We start from the raw sequence: 19,151 nt of genomic DNA on the forward strand, positions 1-19,151 counted from the left end.
GAGCCCACCACATCCCTGTATGCTGAATGAGGCTGAGCCCACCACATCCCTGTATGCTGAATGAGGCCTGAGCCCACCACATCCCTGTATACTGAATGATGCTGAGCCCACCACATCCCTGTATGCTGAATGAGGCTGAGCCCAGCACATCCCTGTATGCTGAATGAGGCTGAGCCCACCACATCCCTGTATGCTGAATGAGGCTGAGCCCACCACATCCCTGTATGCTGAATGAGGCTGAGCCCACCACATCCCTGTATGCTGAATGAGGCTGAGCCCACCACATCCCTGTATGCTGAATGAGGCTGAGCCCACCACATCCCTGTATGCTGAATGAGGCCCGAGCCCACCACATCCCTGTATGCTGAATGATGCTGAGCCCACCACATCCCTGTATACTGAATGAGCCCCGAGCCCACCACATCCCTGTATGCTGAATGAGGCTGAGCCCACCACATGCCTGTATGCTGAATGAGGCTGAGCCCACCACATCCCTGTATGCTGAATGAGGCTGAGCCCACCACATCCCTGTATACTGAATGAGCCCCGAGCCCACCACATCCCTGTATGCTGAATGAGGCTGAGCCCACCACATCCCTGTATGCTGAATGAGGCTGAGCCCACCACATCTCTGTATGCTGAATGAGGCCCGAGCCCACCACATCCCTGTATGCTGAATGAGGCTGAGCCCACCACATCCCTGTATACTGAATGAGGCTGAGCCCACCACATCCCTGTATGCTGAATGAGGCTGAGCCCACCACATCCCTGTATGCTGAATGAGGCTGAGCCCACCACATCCCTGTATACTGAATGAGCCCCGAGCCCACCACATCCCTGTATGCTGAATGAGGCTGAGCCCACCACATACCTGTATGCTGAATGAGGCTGAGCCCACCACATCCCTGTATACTGAATGAGCCCCGAGCCCACCACATCCCTGTATGCTGAATGAGGCCAGAGCCCACCACATCCCTGTATGCTGAATGAGGCCAGAGCCCACCACATCCCTGTATGCAGAATGAGGCTGAGCCCACCACATCCCTGTATGCTGAATGAGGCTGAGCCCACCACATCCCTGTATGCTGAATGAGGCTGAGCCCACCACATCCCTGTATGCTGAATGAGGCTGAGCCCACCACATCCCTGTATGCTGAATGAGGCTGAGCCCACCACATCCCTGTATGCTGAATGAGGCTGAGCCCACCACATCCCTGTATGCTGAATGAGGCTGAGCCCACCACATCCCTGTATGCTGAATGAGGCTGAGCCCACCACATCCCCTGTATCCTGAATGAGGCCGAGCCCACCACATCCCTGTATGCTGAATGAGGCTGAGCCCACCACATCCCTGTATGCTGAATGAGGCTGAGCCCACCACATCCCTGTATCCTGAATGAGGCTGAGCCCACCACATCCCTGTATGCTGAATGAGGCTGAGCCCACCACATCCCTGTATGCTGAATGATGCCGAGCCCACCACATCCCTGTATGCTGAATGAGGCCCGAGCCCACCTCATCCCTGTATGCTGAATGATGCTGAGCCCACCACATCCCTGTATGCTGAATGAGACTGAGCCCACCACATCCCTGTATGCTGAATGAGGCTGAGCCCACCACATCCCTGTATGCTGAATGAAGCTGAGCCCACCACATCCCTGTATGCTGAATGAGGCTGAGCCCACCACATCCCTGTATACTGAATGAGGCTGAGCCCACCACATCCCTGTATGCTGAATGAGGCTGAGCCCACCACATCCCTGTATGCTGAATGAGGCTGAGCCCACCACATCCCTGTATGCTGAATGATGCTGAGCCCACCACATCCCTGTATGCTGAATGAGGCTGAGCCCACCACATACCTGTATGCTGAATGAGGCTGAGCCCACCACATCCCTGTATGCTGAATGAGGCTGAGCCCACCACATCCCTGTATGCTGAATGAGGCTGAGCCCACCACATACCTGTATGCTGAATGAGGCTGAGCCCACCACATACCTGTATACTGAATGAAGCTGAGCCCACCACATCCCTGTATGCTGAATGAAGCTGAGCCCACCACATCCCCTGTATGCTGAATGAGGCTGAGCCCACCACATCCCTGTATGCTGAATGAGGCTGAGCCCACCACATCCCTGTATGCTGAATGAGGCTGAGCCCACCACATCCCTGTATGCTGAATGAGGCTGAGCCCACCACATCCCTGTATGCTGAATGAGGCTGAGCCCACCACATCCCTGTATGCTGAATGAAGCTGAGCCCACCACATCCCCTGTATGCTGAATTAGGCTGAGCCCACCACATCCCTGTATGCTGAATGAGGCTGAGCCCACCACATCCCTGTATGCTGAATGAGGCTGAGCCCACCACATCCCTGTATGCTGAATGAGGCCCGAGCCCACCACATCCCTGTATGCTGAATGAGGCCGAGCCCACCACATCCCTGTATGCTGAATGAGGCTGAGCCCACCACATCCCTGTATGCTGAATGAGACTGAACCCACCACATCCCTGTATGCTGAATGAGGCTGAGCCCACCACATCCCTGTATGCTGAATGAGGCTGAGCCCACCACATCCCTGTATGCTGAATGATGCTGAGCCCACCACATCCCTGTATGCTGAATGAGGCTGAGCCCACCACATCCCTGTATGCTGAATGAGGCCGAGCCCACCACATCCCTGTATGCTGAATGAGGCCGAGCCCACCACACCCCTGTATGCTGAATGAGGCTGAGCCCACCACATCCCTGTATGCTGAATGAGGCCGAGCCCACCACATCCCTGTATGCTGAATGAGGCTGAGCCCACCACATCCCTGTATGCTGAATGAGGCTGAGCCCACCACATCCCTGTATGCTGAATGAGGCTGAGCCCACCACATCCCTGTATGCTGAATGAGGCTGAGCCCACCACATCCCTGTATGCTGAATGATGCTGAGCCCACCACATCCCTGTATGCTGAATGAGGCTGAGCCCACCACATCCCTGTATGCTGAATGATGCTGAGCCCACCACATCCCTGTATGCTGAATGAGGCTGAGCCCACCACATCCCTGTATACTGAATGAGGCCGAGCCCACCACATCCCTGTATGCTTTATATACACATGTTATACACTCAGGTATGTATATGCACCCGCACAGTATACACAGGTATGGACAGGCACAAATGTGCACACAACCCACATACGCTCAACACATGTCCACACAACTTACCTTATGCAGTGAAATATCAGCAGCTGAAGACTCCGGACACAGCACACCTCCTCCGCACACTGTCTGTCCTCACCAGGAACCACAGTGACAGAAGCTCTGTGAGGAGGTGCTAAGAAAGCCGGGGAGGGGCAGGTGTTAAGGAGCCACAGACACATATATTAAGAAATGTGACTATATAGTGATGCCAATGCTTTTTTCTCCGATTCTCCTAAGTGGTGGATGCAGACGTGTGGGCTCACTCTCCAGACGTCACATTTTATTGTTATTTGTGACAGATCTGTACCGCCCCACACTCGGTGGCAACCTAGCCGTTCGGATCCGGACTCGCCGTGTGGTGGCTTGAGCGTCTCCGGACCCGGGGGCCCTGTAGTCCACTTCGATCTGAAAGGGGGGCTGGCGCTTTAAGGGGACATAGGTGTACGGCCGGAGCCGTGTTTGAGTGCGTGACGCCACACACGGGTCATGGTGAACGTGGACACCACCGCTGCGGTTACTGGGCACCCGGGGGAGATGTTGCGCAGCAAGATGTTATCCCCTCTGTGGGTAGGGATGGTGGCCCCGGGACCCGTTGGGGTTTTTGTGTTGTGCGGTGCAGGGAGGTGCGCGGCCGGGGGGGCACTGTTGTACTCACGATTAGTAACACACACACAAGTCTCTGGTAAACCAAGGTGATGGTGTTCGGTGCCCGCAGCCGGCTGCGTCTGGTCCCCCACCCGGTTGGTGGTCTCTGCCTTTCTCCTGCACCGTGTTGTGTTATGTGGGCTGCCTGCGCTTCAGCGACAGGGAGTCCGCTCCCCATCTTTGTGGATGTCGGGAGAGCCCTTTGCCCGCAGACGCTGGCCCGTGGGATCTCTCTGCCTGTGCGGTGGCTTTCTATCCCCCTCGTTGGGCTGTTGTCTTCATTCGGGACTTTGGGTGGGAAAAGACCTATAGTCCAGGCCGCAATCAGTTAATTAACTCAGTCCAGTAGCTTCTGGACCTCGTTTCAGGGTCTGAGTACCCCCCTTTGTGCTCCGGTTTCCGAGTTGGTTCCCCGGGTCGGTACCGGCGGGCCACTACACTGTCCCAGTCCACCACGGTTCCACCGAGCTGTCTTCCCGGCTCTTGCAGGCTGAGGCCACCGTATGCCCCCTAGCCAAAGGTGCCCGGGCTCCAACCCTGGCACCTGTCAGACTGCCGCAGACCTGGGCACAGGCCTACCTCCACTCTCCAACTCCTCCTAACTAGACTCTTTGACTTCCAGACTCATCTGACTTGAGTTTCCCTACCTCAGGCTCTCTGAACTCCTCGGTGGGCGTGGCCAACCGCCTGGCTCCACCCCCTGGTGTGCCCATCAAGCCCTGAGGGGGGTGACTAGGGTTTTAATGGTTGGCTGATGACATCTTTTTAGGGGACAGGTGTTATGCGGGGCACTAACTCTGACTACCTGGCTAGTCCAGGGCGTCACACTCCCCCTTGGTTAACAACAGACCGTCCGCGGGCTGTCCGACCACCACCGTTTATTTTCTGTTGTAACTGCAAAAGATAAAAGGTAACATGTACAAATATAATAACATTATTTACAGCAAATATACTTATAGATTTCTTCCCTTGTGGGAGGTGCATGCTTAAACATTGCCAACATTTTTATTAAACCAGGAATGGGACGGGACCGGGACCTTTCATTTGCCCACCCAAGCAAACCTAGCCCTGATGCTGCCTCTAAGAACTAGGTCAGTACTCCTTTTCCCCAGCCCAGGAGATGGATTCAGGTCTGGGTATTGCCCACACGGGCCGGGTAATAAGTTCCTTACCCGACAGTTTCTCAGAGGCCCCACGTGCAGGGGACCCCTGGCCCGGAGGGTAGTCACCGTTTTCTTTGGTGATGGGACCCCGGCCTCCTCTGCCGCAGGCCCTTCCTCCAACCAGCCTCTCCGGAGACTGTAGGACCTGGAAGGTTGGTCCCGGACTATTTACAAACCCAATAGTTTTTTCTGCGAGTTCTCGGCCATGTCTATGGTAAATAGGGGGTAATCAATGGGGATCAGCAAGGTCTCAACGGGGACGGGCAGTATGGTAGCCGGGAACCGTTACCTCACTCAACAGTCTTTTGAATCAGGTAAGAGTCTCGGGTGATTGGTGTGACGCCCTGGCACAGCCAGGTTGTCACAGAAAGAGTTAATCCTCCTTGGTAATCTGATCTCACACCGGTGCAGCCAGACAAACCACAGCCCCCAGTGTAAGAGAAAAGCAGAGGAGAGGGGAGGGGCTGGAGCAGAGAGTGTGTGGAGAGCAGACAGGACAGAAGTCTGGAGCTGTGGCTCCCAGGCTGGGAGTGAAGCGTGCTCTGAAAGGGCCGGGACAGGCCGTAGTGAGGAAGGGGCTAGAACAGGTAGCCGGAGCAGGGCGGTGGCCCCTCGGTACCTGGGTACCCGGATCACTACAGGGGAGTGGATTCCCCGTTCCCGGCTGAGGAGAAAGAGGAAGAGAGTGGAGAGAAAGGCACTTGGCTGCAGGGAAAGAACAACAAGGGCTGCTGCACCGTGTGTGGGACACTAACACCCCCCGTACCGAAGGCTGCGGACACCGGCAATTCCTAGTTACCAGTGACTCCGTGTGACTTTCTTGTGAGTACACCCGTGCCCTCGGGCACCGCACTGCAGCACTGCGCCCTGCTCCCTGCTTACCCCATCACCGGGCCCCGGGACAACCAACCCCCCTACCCACGGAGGGGACATAACAACTACGCTGCTCCCTGTCATCGCTCCCGGGATCCCCGTCCAGAGCAGCGGTGGTGTTCCACAATCACCACAACCGTGGGTGGCGTCACGGACAATCTCCCTTACCCAAATCCCCTTTTACTGTGGAGCCTGGGATCACAGACCGGGTCACGCCATCGTGATACCCACAGAAGTGACTCTGTGGCCCGGATCTGAGTACCCCTGGTCCCCGGGCGACAGATTTGGCGTCACGAACAGGATCGAGCCCATCCAGTCACCTGGAGGAAGTGCGCCTTGCCCCGTCCGTCAGCGGCGTCCCGCTGAGGAAAAATCCAGAAGTCCGCCATTTTAGCCGCCATTTTAGGCGCCAAAAACAACAGCTTGGCGCCTTCTTCTCCGAGCGGCGGGCGCGAAAAAGAGGCTCCACCCCCTGAGAACGCGGGCGGAAGTGAAGCTCCGGAGGACCGTAAGCGAAGGGGAAACTTTAAAAGCTGCTGGAAGGACTGCTCCCGAGTACCAAGGGGGAGCAGAAAGAAGGAACTGCAGTTTATGTGACTAGGACTGTAAAGGCAGGGACGCCAGGACTCTGCCAGCATTTGGTTCCTGGAAGAGGCCGCCGCAGCGATGCACCGACCCGTTACCCCTGTTACCGGTAGCGGAGCCCGCAGCGTCTGTGGGGGAGGACCCAGACCTGGGGTCCCCAGGCCTCACCTTTGTCACCACCCTGCCACCGGCCCCGGCAGTCCGCCCGGCCGCGACGGAGATGACGACGGCTCCGGCAGTCCGCCCGGCCGCAACGGCAGCGAAGTACCGGTCCCGTTGACCAATCTGGAGCCGTTCCTGGACTGGGGTCAAGGGGTGCTGCCTGGGTTTTAGGGGCAGCACCAAGGCTAGGTTGTTTGGGTGGGTGACTAAAGGACCCGTTACGTTGACATTATTAAAAGTGTTATTTGTTGTTGCAACGTTGAAGCAATGTGCATCCCGCTGTGGGAAGATTGAAAATGTTTAAATTGTTTTATCCTTTTTCCAGTTTTAATAAATGTTGGTGCCTAGACGGCCCGAGGACGGGCCGTGTTTTACCAAGGGGGTGTGTGACGCCCTGGCACAGCCAGGTTGTCACAGAAAGAGTTAATCCTCCTTGGTAATCTGATCTCACACCGGTGCAGCCAGACAAACCACAGCCCCCAGTGTAAGAGAAAAGCAGAGGAGAGGGGAGGGGCTGGAGCAGAGAGTGTGTGGAGAGCAGACAGGACAGAAGTCTGGAGCTGTGGCTCCCAGGCTGGGAGTGAAGCATGCTCTGAAAGGGCCGGGACAGGCCGTAGTGAGGAAGGGGCCAGAACAGGTAGCCGGAGCATGGCGGTGGCCCCTCGGTACCTGGGTACCCGGATCACTACAGGGGAGTGGATTCCCCGTTCCCGGCTGAGGAGAAAGAGGAAGAGAGTGGAGAGAAAGGCACTTGGCTGCAGGGAAAGAACAACAAGGGCTGCTGCACCGTGTGTGGGACACTAACACCCCCCGTACCGAAAGCTGCGGACACCGGCAATTCCTAGTTACCAGTGACTCCGTGTGACTTTCTTGTGAGTACACCCGTGCCCTCGGGCACCGCACTGCAGCACTGCGCCCTGCTCCCTGCTTACCCCATCACCGGGCCCCGGGACAACCAACCCCCCTACCCACGGAGGGGACATAACAACTACGCTGCTCCCTGTCATCGCTCCCGGGATCCCCGTCCAGAGCAGCGGTGGTGTTCCACAATCACCACAACCGTGGGTGGCGTCACAGACAATCTCCCTTACCCAAATCCCCTTTTACTGTGGAGCCTGGGATCACAGACCGGGTCACGCCATCGTGATACTCACAGAAGTGACTCTGTGGCCCGGATCTGAGTACCCCTGGTCCCCGGGCGACACAATTGGCATTCATTCACACATCTATTTACATAGTCAACATGTTGCACCCCTAAATGGCAGTTTCCCTGTATCTAAGCGGGGGCTGACGTAGATTAGGGCGTGTGGACCTCCTGGTCCCAGTACTCTCAGGGGGAGGCATTGGGGGAGAGGGGACGACGAGTCCCTCTTCCCGAGTGTCAGGTATGGCGGGTAGAGACCTGCGGGGGCATGGTATAGGTGCATCCCTGGGGGCTTGCTCGGGTGGCTCGCTGGCGGGCATCTCTGGCTCCATTTCTTCCACAGGAAACAATTACCGCGCCATTCTGCGTAGGCCAGTCAGCTGGGAAGCCACCCATCACTGTATGGATCACCTCTTTCTTCTTTTCCACGCCCTGCGTGGGAACGGGGGTCTCGTTTACCAGCCTCAGGGGATCGGGCATCTCTTCAGGTGGTCCCTGGAAACGGTGGCCATGGTCTTCTCCTGGTCGCGACTGATCAGGTAGATCTTTTCGTTCTCCCATCCGGTAGGCTGTATGACGTAGGGGGTCCTTTCCCATTGATCGTCGAGCTTGTGCGTTCTCCTTTTACGCTTCAGAACCACATCTCCGGGCCCGAAAGGGGCAGCCTGAGCCCGCTTGTTGAAACGCTGTTCTTGCCTTCCCTGGGTCTGACGCAGATTCTACTCTACATATCCTTGGATCTGCCGATACTGCTGCTGTCGCTTGGCATCCCAATTGGCAGTAGGGGGAAGTGTTTGAGGTACCTCAATGTCCATTTCCAGGTCCACTGGCTGAGCCCTCATCAGGTACGCAGGTGTACACTTGATGGAGCTGCAGGGAATATTGTTGTACATGTCCACCAAGTCGGGCAACTTCTCGGGCCACAAATTCCGCTCTTCCAGGGGCAGTGTCTTGAGAAGGTTGAGGACCAGGTGGTTCATTTTCTCGCACATCCCATTAGTCTGTGCATGTGTGTAGGGTGTGGTTCGGATCTTCTGGCACCCGTACAAGTGGCAGAATTCCTGGAACACCTCTGCTTCAAAGGCCGGGCCCTGGTCCGTAAGCACCTTCTCCGGGTAACCATGCGGCCGGCAAAAGTAGGCCTGGAAAGCTCTGGTTGCAGTGCAGCTTGTCAGATCTTTAACAGGGACAACCACCATAAATCTTGAATAATGGTCTACAATGGTCAGGGCGTAAGTGTACCCGCTTCGGCTGGGCGTGAGCTTGACATGGTCCAGGGCGACCAACTCCAACGGCTGGTGAGTGACAATTGGCTGCAGCGGGGCCTTTTGACTGGCTTTGTCCCGTCTTCTCAACGTACAGGGACCACACTCTCGGCACCAAGCTTCCACGGACTCTCGCATTCCACTCCAGTAGAAGCGCTCCCTTAGCAACATCTCCTGCTTCGTTCAACCGAAGTGTCCTGCGCCGTCATGGTAGGCCTGCAGGACCTTGGGCACACATGCCTGGGGCACCACCAGCTTGTGGACTTGTTCGTGAGTCTTCGGGTTGATTGACCCCCTATACAACTTCCCGTGATGCAGGTAGAGGCGGTTTCTCTTCTTCCATAGCCACTGAGCTTCAGAGGGGGCTGTGGGGTCCATCCTGGAAAAGCCCTGGGCAATCATCGTTTTGACCAGCTGAACTGCAGGCTCCCGATCCTGAGCTTCTTGCCACCTCTGGCTAGGCAGCGGATCAATATTCGCCTGCTGTTGGCTGACACAGGGCCTCTCATCCCTTGGCCGATGGAATGCGGGTAGCTCGATCTCTTTCAGGCTGTCTTCCTCCATCCCCTCATCGGGCAAATGTGGCATCCGAGACAGCGCATCCGCGTTGGTGTTCTTGCGGCCAGCCCTGTACTTGATGGTGAAATCGTAATTGGACAGTCGAGCCATCCACCGCTGCTCTAGGGCACCCAACTTGACCATATCCAGATGTGTCAACGGGTTGTTGTCCGTGTAGGCAGTGAACTTCGCCGCCACGAGGTAATGTTTAAACCTCTCCATTATCGCCCACACGAGGGCCAAAACTCGAGCTTGAAGGAGCTGTAATTCTCGGGGTTCCTCTCTGTTGGCCGGAGCTTCCTGCTGGCATAGGCGATCACCTTCTCTTTTCCCTCTTGTATTTGGGACAGGACCACACCCAGCCCCACATTGCTGGCGTCTGTGTAAAGGATGAAGGCCATAATCAGGATAAGCCAAGATTTCTTCCCCGGTCGGGGCCGACTTCAGCTGTTGGAAGGACTTCTCGTGCTTCTCACCCCAGACAAACGGGGGTCCAGGAGATCTACCATTCTTGGTCTGTCCCACGAGGAGGTCTTGCATGGGTGCAGCCATCTTCGTGTACCCCTTGATAAAGCGGCGGTAGTAGCCCACCAAGCCCAGGAACTGCCTCACCTCCTTCACCGTGGTTGGTTGCGGCCAGCTCTGGATAGCGGTAATCTTCTCAGGATCGGAGGCTACGCCTTCCGCACTCACCACATGCCCAAGGTACTGCACTTTGGGTTTCAACAGATGGCACTTAGAGGGTTTCAACTTCATCCCGTACTTGGAGAGGGCCGCAAACACTTCTGCCAGGTGTTCCAGGTGGGCTTCATACGTCTTGGAATACACAATCACGTCATCCAAATACAGCAGAACAGTCTCTAAGTTGAGATGCCCCAAACAGCACTCCATGAGCCTCTGGAAGGTCCCTGGGGCATTGCACAGCCCGAACGGCATACTGTTGAACTCGCAGAGCCCCATTGGAGTAGCGAATGCAGTCTTCTCGCAATCTTCCTTAGCAACCGCCACCTGCCAGTAGCCACTAGTAAGTTCAAGGGTAGAGAAATAATTAGCAGTTTTCAGCGCAGCCAGTGACTCTTCAATGCGGGGGAGAGGGTACGCATCCTTGTGCGTTATCTGATTGATCTTCCGGTAATCCACGCACATTCTCATAGTGCCATCCTTCTTCTTTACTAACACTAACGGAGCTGCCCAGGGACTACAACTTTCCCGGATGACCACTGCCTCCTTCATGTTCCTCAACATGTCTTTGGCGCACTGGTAGTGTGCAGGTGGGATTGGCCTGTACCTCTCTTTAATGGGTGGATGTGTACCCATGGGGATATGGTGCTGAACCCCTTTAACGCTACCAAAGTCTAACGGGTGCTTGCTGAAAACCTGCCCGTACTCCTGCACTACCCAATACACCTCTTCTTTGTGGTGTGTGGGCGTGGACTGAGTGCCGACATGCAACTCCTGGCACCACCCCTGTAGCTGTTTGGGTGGAGAGTCGCTGTTCGAATGTGTTGTGGTGGTCATGGGGGCTGTTTCGTGGATAGCGTGTGCATCTACGGTGAACAATGTGGCTATGGTGGCGTAGCGGGGGAGCCTAACCTCTTCCTCTCCGCAATTCATCACTCTCACGGGCACTCTCCCCTTTTTGACATCAATCACCCCTCTGGCTGCCATCACTGTGGGCCAATGCTCTGAAGGCAAGGGCTCTACCATTGCCGGGTAATCCTGTCTCTGGGGGCCTACTGCTGCCCTATACCAAATTATCATCTCACTCTGTGGCGGTACCATCAAAGGCGCCGCGTCCATCACCCGCACACCGCCAATCTCTCCACCTGTCAGATTCACTTGCTGCCGCTGCAAGAGGGCCCGGATTTCAAGTTGCAGTGCCCTCTGGCGGCCTCCTCTGGCAGTGGCGGACAACTGCTGCAGCAGGCTCAGCACTTCCCCCATGCAGTACTCAATCACGTTGGTCCCGAGGACCACCTTCGGGTTACGGTCACCGGAATCATTCTGCACCACAATCATCCCTTGACGTCTCAGCTCCGTTCGTCCCACGGTCAAAGTCACTTCCTTAAACCCCACCTGAGTCATCGGGAGGCGATTGGCCGCAATAATGGTTAGACTATCGTCCGGAGGGGCAAGCTCACTATCAGGCCAATACCGCTGGTACAACATGTAAGGCATAGTCGTTACCTGCGATCCGGTGTCGAGTGGGGCCATGGTCGGGACACTATCCACTGCCAGGGAGATGATTGGGCGGCCTCCAACGTAACGATCCTGCCAATCAGCTGGACCATGAGGGTCTACTCCTGAGGATTGGCCCTTGGCCTCAGGGGTTGCTCGTTTAACAGACACCGTCTGGAGTAGTGGCCGGTCTTGTTACATTTGTAGCAGACAGGCGGTCCATACCGGGGATCGTTGTTCCTCCTCCTCTGCATCCAAGGGATGTCTTCCGGGCTGTCAGTGAGCTGTATCTTCTCCGCGGGCTTGCCTCTCATCGTTAGCTGTAAAGCGGCGAGGATCCTGGTGACGTCTTTGTTCAGGCGCCGGACTTGCGATGTCAGCTCCTCCATAGCTCCGGTGGCTGCAGCAGGGGCCGGCAGCGCCAACAATGGGGGTACTACCGAGACGGGTGCAGTGTCAGCCGGCCAAGATGGTGGGTCGGGGACACCAGCATCCAGAGCCTGCAGGGCTTTGATGGCCCGCTCTTTCAGTACCGCAAAGTTCAGATCGGTATGTTCTAGGGACCAGCTGTTTGCGATCTTCGGCAGACCCCAGTCCCTGCAGGAACTGTTCAACTAGCATCTTGTTACTGTCAGCCTCATTGATGGGGTCTACCCGCTTCAACGTACGCAAGGCCGTCTGTAGCCGCAGGGCATAGTCTCGAATGCTGTCCTTCGGTTGCTGCTGACAATGGTAAAACTGAATCTGCAGCGCCGCTTCCGTGCGGGTTTCAAAGGCAACTTGGAGTTTATCAAAAATGGTGGTTACCGAGGCCCGGTCCGCTTGTGTCCAAGTCTCCACCTCCTGCTCGGCGGCGCTGGTCAGCTGCCCTAGCACTACCGCTGCACGCTGCTTGCCGGTCATGGCATACAAATCAAGAATCATGCATATTTTCTTCCGGAACACCTCTAAGGCATCAGGCTTCCCATCGTACTGCGGTAGCCAGGCAGCACCGGGCACGTAGGGCAAGGAGATTGGCATTACCTGGGCGACAGTCGGACCCGCGGCCTCCCCCGCTCCTGCTGCCGGAGCGATCGCTGCCATGTTCCCGCCGTCGGGTGCACCTGCGGGCGCCGCCACTCCAGCGGCCGATGCCCCTCCGCCATCTGGATTAGGTGCAGACATCTTCCCTCTGCTCCCCCTTGGTCTTTTTGCGGCACTCCCTTCTCCAGCCGGTAAGTTTCGTTTTTCGTTGGGCTGTTGTCTTCAGTCGAGACTTTGGGTGGGAAAGGACCTATAGTCTTGGCCGCAATCAGTTAATTAACTCAGTCCAGTAGCTTCTGGACCTCGTTTCAGGGTCTGAGTACCCCCCTTTGTGCTCCGGTTTCCGAGTCGGTTCCTCGGGTCGGTACCGGCGGGCCACTACCTTGTCCCGGTCCACCACCGGTTCCACCGAGCCGTCTTCCCGGCTCCTGCAGGCTGAGGCCACCGTATGCCTCCTAGCCAAAGGTGCCCAGGCTCCAACCCTGGCACCTGGGCACAGGCCTGCCTCCACTCTCCAACTCCTCCTAACTAGACTCTTTGACTTCCAGACTCATCTGACTCGATTTTCCCCGCCTCAGGCTCTCTGAACTCCTCGGTGGGCGTGGCCAACTGCTTGGCTCCGCCCCCTGGTGTGCCCATCAAGCCCTGAGGGGGGTGACTAGGGTTTTAATGGTTGGCTGATGACACCTTCTTAGGGGACAGGTGTTATGCGGGGCACTAACTGACTACCTGGCTAGTCCAGGGCGTCACATATCTATATTTTCTTCACTTGTCCCAGGCATTGCGCTGTGTGACGCTCTTCAGCAGCAGAAATCCTTTTTTTCCATGTTGCTTGAAGCCTGAGGCTGTGGAATAATGTGGAGCCTCCTTCTTAAGTAGTTTTTATTGGGCTCAACAGACAACTACAGTGTTTTCCCAAAACTAAGGGGTACTTTGCACGCTGCGACATCGCAGGCCGATGCTGCGATGCCGAGCGCGATAGTACCCGCCCCCGTCGCAGCAGCGATTTCCTTGTGATAGCTGCCGTAGTGAACATTATCGCTACGGCAGCTTCACATGGACTCACCTGTCCTGCGACCGTCGCTCTGGCCGGCGACCCGCCTCCTTGTTAAGGGGGCGGGTCGTGCGGCGTCATAGCGACGTCATACGCCAGGCGGCCAATCGGAGCGGAGGGGCGGAGATGAGTGGGATGTAAACATCCCGCCCATCTCCTTCCTTCCGCATATCCTACGGAAGCCGCAGTGACGCCGGTAGGAGATGTTCCTCGCTCCTGCGGCTTCACACACAGCGATGTGTGCTGCCGCAGGAGCGAGGAACAACATCGGACCGTCGCGTCAGCGTAATTATGGATTACGCCGACGCTGCACCGATGATACGATTACGACGCATTTGCGCTCGTTATTCGTATCATCTAGGCTTTGCACACTACAATGTCGCATGCGATGCCGGAAGTGCGTCATTTTCAATTTGACCCCACCGACATCGCACCTGCGATGTCGTAGTGTGCAAAGCCCACCTTAGACCTACCCTGAAAATAAGCCCTAGCAGGATATTTCAGCCTCTTTGGGACATGCTTAAAATATAAGCCCTACTCCAAAAATAATGGGATCATCATACTAATAGTATCCTGAAATGCAGCCTGGGCAGCCCTTTAAGGATATGTAACTTTTATTGGTGCCACCTTGTGTTGCTGTAAGTCCTGAAGTTTATAGGCCCATGATGACTAGTTAATGGAATGAATATTCACCCCTCGTTACTGCTGTTAAAGAAATATTGAATATTCACCGCCTTCCCCCACCCATAATCCCACCCCTCTGTGCACGTAATTCAGTCAGACTGCTGTATTACTGCCTGCGGATCGCAGTTCACTGCTCGCACTGGTCGGCGGCTCTCCTCCACTGAGCGTGACAGATGTGTAGAAATACACACTAACTTTTGGGTGAGGAGAGCTGCCGGTCAGTCCGGGCAGTGAGCTGTGATCCTCAGGCAGTAATGTAGGAGGACGGCGAATAGCGCCCTCTCCTACGATGTGGTGTAAACATGCATTACAAGTGTACAGATAGAGGTAGGATGTAGCAGAGCCGAACAGGCGCGTCGTTCGGCTCCACCTGGCAGTCACCACTGGTGTAACCTTATATATTGTAAATACTGTGTGTAACATATACTGGTCCCTCGTGCTGTGCTCGAGAGAGAATATTGTACAGGACCAGATATAGATGTAAGATTAGGTATAGTATTAGTAATCAATAGATAGACTAAGGGGTACTTCTCACATAGCGAGATCGCTGCTGAGTCCCAGGTTTTGTGACGTACCAGTGACCTCATCAGTGATCTCGCTGTGTGTGACACTAAGCAGCAACCTGGCCCCTGCTGTGAAATCGCTGATCGTTACACACTGTTCTGGTTCATTTTTTGCTCGTTGGTCTCCCGCTGTGCAGCACACATCGGCGTTTTTGATGGCGGGAGACCAACAAGCACCGATCCTGTGTAAGCAGCGTACGCTGGTAACCAGGGTAAATATCGGGTAACTAAGCAAAGTGCTTTGCTTAGTAATCCGATGTGTACCCTAGCTACGTATACAGGGAGCCAGCGCTGGCAGCCTGTAAGCGGTGTACGCTGGTAACCAGGGTAAATATCGGGTAACTGTGGCGCCCCTGAGGCTTCCGTCGCCACAGAGACATTGCACCCTATCCAGAGGTGTGATGTCCCATCCTGGGTAAGGAAAGGGGTACATGCCAGTTCCCAGGTAAACCTGCACTGCACCCACAGGGACAGGGGACTGTGGCAGCAACCCTTGTGGCTGGCTCGCCTCGGAGGGCCGGTAAGTCCCATCCCCTGTCCATTGGGTGGTAGCATAACAACTGGGGAGGTGGGAGGAGCCAGCCGAGAGAAGAGTAGTAATAAGGAAGGTCAAGTTAGTTTCAGTTTACCTCAGAGAGTGAGAGAGTGAGGAGACAGCATGTAGCTGTGAAAGGAAAAGGAGCTCTGTGAGTTCAGAGTGTCCGCAACAGAGAAAGAAAGCAACAGAGAGAGAAAGCTCTAGTCAGTCAGGAGCTAAGGAGAAGAAAGTGACGCTTCCTGGTGAAGATCCTGGGACTCAGAGGGTCCAGGTGACACCAAGCAGGGAAAGAAAGGATTCCAGGGCCACAGATAGCTTTTGAGCTGGTGGCCTGTTCCACAAGAACATCGGTGGAGGGATCAAGCTGCATCCAGGGGATGGTCCCTAGTCACTGGAGGAGGAGAAGTCAACTCCAAAGGTTAACAACCGAGGTCCAGGGAAGCTGCATGCTCCCCGGACCCCAGCCCACAGCAGAACCTCTAGAAAAGGGGCAAGTAACCGACAGGCGAGCTCCCAGCCCGGAGGCTGCAGTGGAGGCCGAGCCAGGTCCATCCAACAAGGGCAAGGCTAGTGAAGTCAGCTGAGAAAGGAACACTTAGAGGGGTGCACTGGCATTTACCCCCAGATCTACCCGGATCGGCGGAGGTCCCTGACAGGGGATTCCAGCACACCAGTGGGCAACCGGACAGCTGCCATGTCAAATAACCAACTGTGAGTAAACATCTTGAAACTGCAGCCCCTGGTGTTGCCTCTGTTATTTCATCTGCATAGACTTCCATCACACCATAGACTCTTACAAGCACCAACTGTGCCCCGGGGTACCGCTCCACCTGTGGGGAGTAGGACCATCCAAGCTGCCATTCCATCAGCCCCGGAGGCCCCATACAGCAGCGGCGGCTTAATAGCCGCAAACCACAGGTGGTGTCACGACAACCATAAACTTTATTCAACCCCAAGTCACCAGCCATATTTATTGACCCCACCAGGGCACGGAGTCGGGCCCCGCCACCACTGACGATCCCCGGACTAGTCCGGCCCAGCACCGGGTGTCCCATAGCCCTGGGGTGGGCGAGTCATAACCAAGCAAAGCGCTTTGCTTAGTTACCCGATATTTACCCTGGTTACCAAGCGCAGCATCGTTACACAAGTCGCTGATGGCTGGTTGCTGGTTAAATCTGCCTGATTGACAGCTCACTAGCGACCCTGTAGCGACGTACCAGCGATTCTGACCAGGTCGTATCGTGGTCGGAATCGCTGGTACGTCGTTTAGTGAGACGGTACCCTTAGTGGGATCTAGGGAACAAGCAGCAGGTGGTGGAGGATGGAGTAGATTAGGCAGCTAGATGGTTAATAGGATTTAGTAGGAACACAGGACAGAGCAGACAATGGGTCCTTATGGAGACGGAGCTAAGAGGGGAGGAGTAAACAGAGGGTACAGTATGTGTGAGGAGAGAATAGGATTAGTTAGAGACTGGCAGGAAACATGCCAGGCAGGACTCGTGCTAGGAGCCTGTCTGAGGAACTGGAGGAAAGCCCTCCATAAAGTGTCAAGATTAGAGTTGAGCGCGGATCGCGGTTCGAGGTTCTCCAGTTCGCGGCTCGAGTGATTTTGGGGCCTGTTCTAGATAGAACTAGAACTCGAGCTTTTTGCTAAAGCTCGATAGTTCTAGATACGTTCGAGAACGGTTCTAGCAGCAAAAAGACAAGCTAATTACAAGCTGGCTTTCCGCTGTAATAGTGTAAGTCACTCTGTGACTCACACTATTATGACATTTCAGTGTATAGTGTGCGGGAACAGCGCATTCAGATCATCATACCTCCCAACCGTCCCGGATACAGCGGGACAGTCCCTCTTCTGAGCCTTTGATCCCGAGTCCCGCCCGTGAGGCTGTTTGTCCCGTGCTCCGCCCACCCACTGTAGCCCCGCCTCGCTGTTTCTCCCTTCTATTCATTACAGAGCCGAGCGCGCACCTTGAAACTCCTGTGACTGCTGCTGAGGTATGAATCACCCCCTGCAGCAGAGCCGACCCCCCCCCCGCAGCAGAGCCTCCCCCCCCTGCAGCAGAGCCGACCCCCCCCCTCCCCCAGAGCGGACATCCCCAGCCTGGAGTGGATCCCCTGCACCAGAGCCGACCCCCCCTCCCCCAGAGCGGACATCCCCAGCCCGGAGTGGATCCCCTGCACCAGAGCCGACCCCCCCTCCCCCAGAGCGGACATCCGCATCCCCGGAGTGGATCCCCTGCACCAGAGCCGACTCCCCCTCCCCCAGAGCGGACATCCCCAGCCCCGAAGCCTGCGTTTCTCTGCAGCTGTTCTCTGATTCCCCCGTGTGCGGCTTCTCACTGCTGCAGACACACGGGGAATCAGGAAGCTGAGGAGACCGTGCAATCAGCACTTCTCTCTCCTGCAGATAGCACTGGCCAGTAATAACCTATGCAGAGTGACATCTGCAGGCTTCTATTACCGATCAGTGGTCTCCTGCCTGTGGAGCTGCTGGGTCCTAGCTTCCCAACAGCTTCAGCTCTGCTTTATCCTGGCTCCCCTACCAGTTAAAGGGAAACTGTCAGCAGAAATTTCACAATAAAAATAAAAGATTCCCCTCTGCAGCTCCTGGGCTGCTTCTAGAAAGGTTCCTATTGTTATTGTGCCCCCTTTGAGACCTACAAAAATACTTTATGAAGTCTTACCTTTTTGTATGCAAATGTGTTTTTATGGTCACGGGGGCGGGCTGTCTGGCGTCCGTTATTCCCCCTCCTGCCGCTTTACGCAGTCCCCCATTGCTCATTTACATACACAAGGACGCCTTCCTCATGTAACTGTCCTCCCGAAGTTTTGCGCATGCCCAGTGCCACTCTCAGGGGAGTGAGCACTGTGCAAAGTGTGAACGCTTTTGAGGTGATTGCGCAGGTGCGAGATTATGGGCGGCGCTGTGATTGTCATCAGCAGCGTTAACCAAGTACCCGCCCATAATCTCGTGCCCGCACTTTTCCCTCTGACTCCACTGTTATGCGCAAGTGCTGGCCATATGAACCATGTTACCTATTACTGCTTGCACGAGATTATGGGCGGGTACTTGGATGACTTTGCTGATGACAATCACAGCGCCGCCCATAATCTCGCGCCCATGGTAATAGGTAACATGGTTCATATGGACAGTGCTTGCGCATAACGGTGGAGGCAGAGTGAGAAGCGCAGGCACGAGATTATGGGTGGGTACTTGGATGACGCTGCTGATGACAATCACAGCGCCGCCCATAATCTCGCGCCTGCGCAATCACCTCAAAAGCGTTCACACTTTGCACAGTGCTCAGTCCCGCGAGAGTGGCACTGGGCATGCACAAAACTTCAGGAGGACAGTTACATGAGGAAGGCGTCCTCATGTATGGAAATGAGCAATGGGGGACGGCGTACAGCGGCAGGAGGGGGAATAACGGACGCCAGACAGCCCGCCCCCGTGACCATAAAAACAGATTTGCATACAAAAAGGTAAGACTTCATAAAGTATTTTTTTAGGTCTCAAAGG

At 55.6% G+C, this 19,151-nt stretch overlaps 1 protein-coding gene across 2 annotated transcripts in view; it reads right to left on the minus strand.

Moving 5' to 3' along the window:
* The window catches only part of LOC142295792 (uncharacterized), a 115,746-nt gene extending 112,457 nt beyond the window's left edge, over positions 1-3,289 (minus strand). For both annotated transcript variants that reach the window (XM_075338886.1, XM_075338885.1), the window contains exon 1: positions 3,218-3,289. The gene's annotated coding sequence lies outside the window, so the exon portion shown is untranslated. The remainder of the gene's footprint in view (positions 1-3,217) is intronic.
* Positions 3,290-19,151: the final 15,862 nt, after the last annotated feature.

The sequence above is a fragment of the Anomaloglossus baeobatrachus genome, chromosome 3 (assembly GCF_048569485.1).
Source record: "Anomaloglossus baeobatrachus isolate aAnoBae1 chromosome 3, aAnoBae1.hap1, whole genome shotgun sequence".
Classification (NCBI taxonomy): Eukaryota; Metazoa; Chordata; class Amphibia; order Anura; family Aromobatidae; genus Anomaloglossus; species Anomaloglossus baeobatrachus.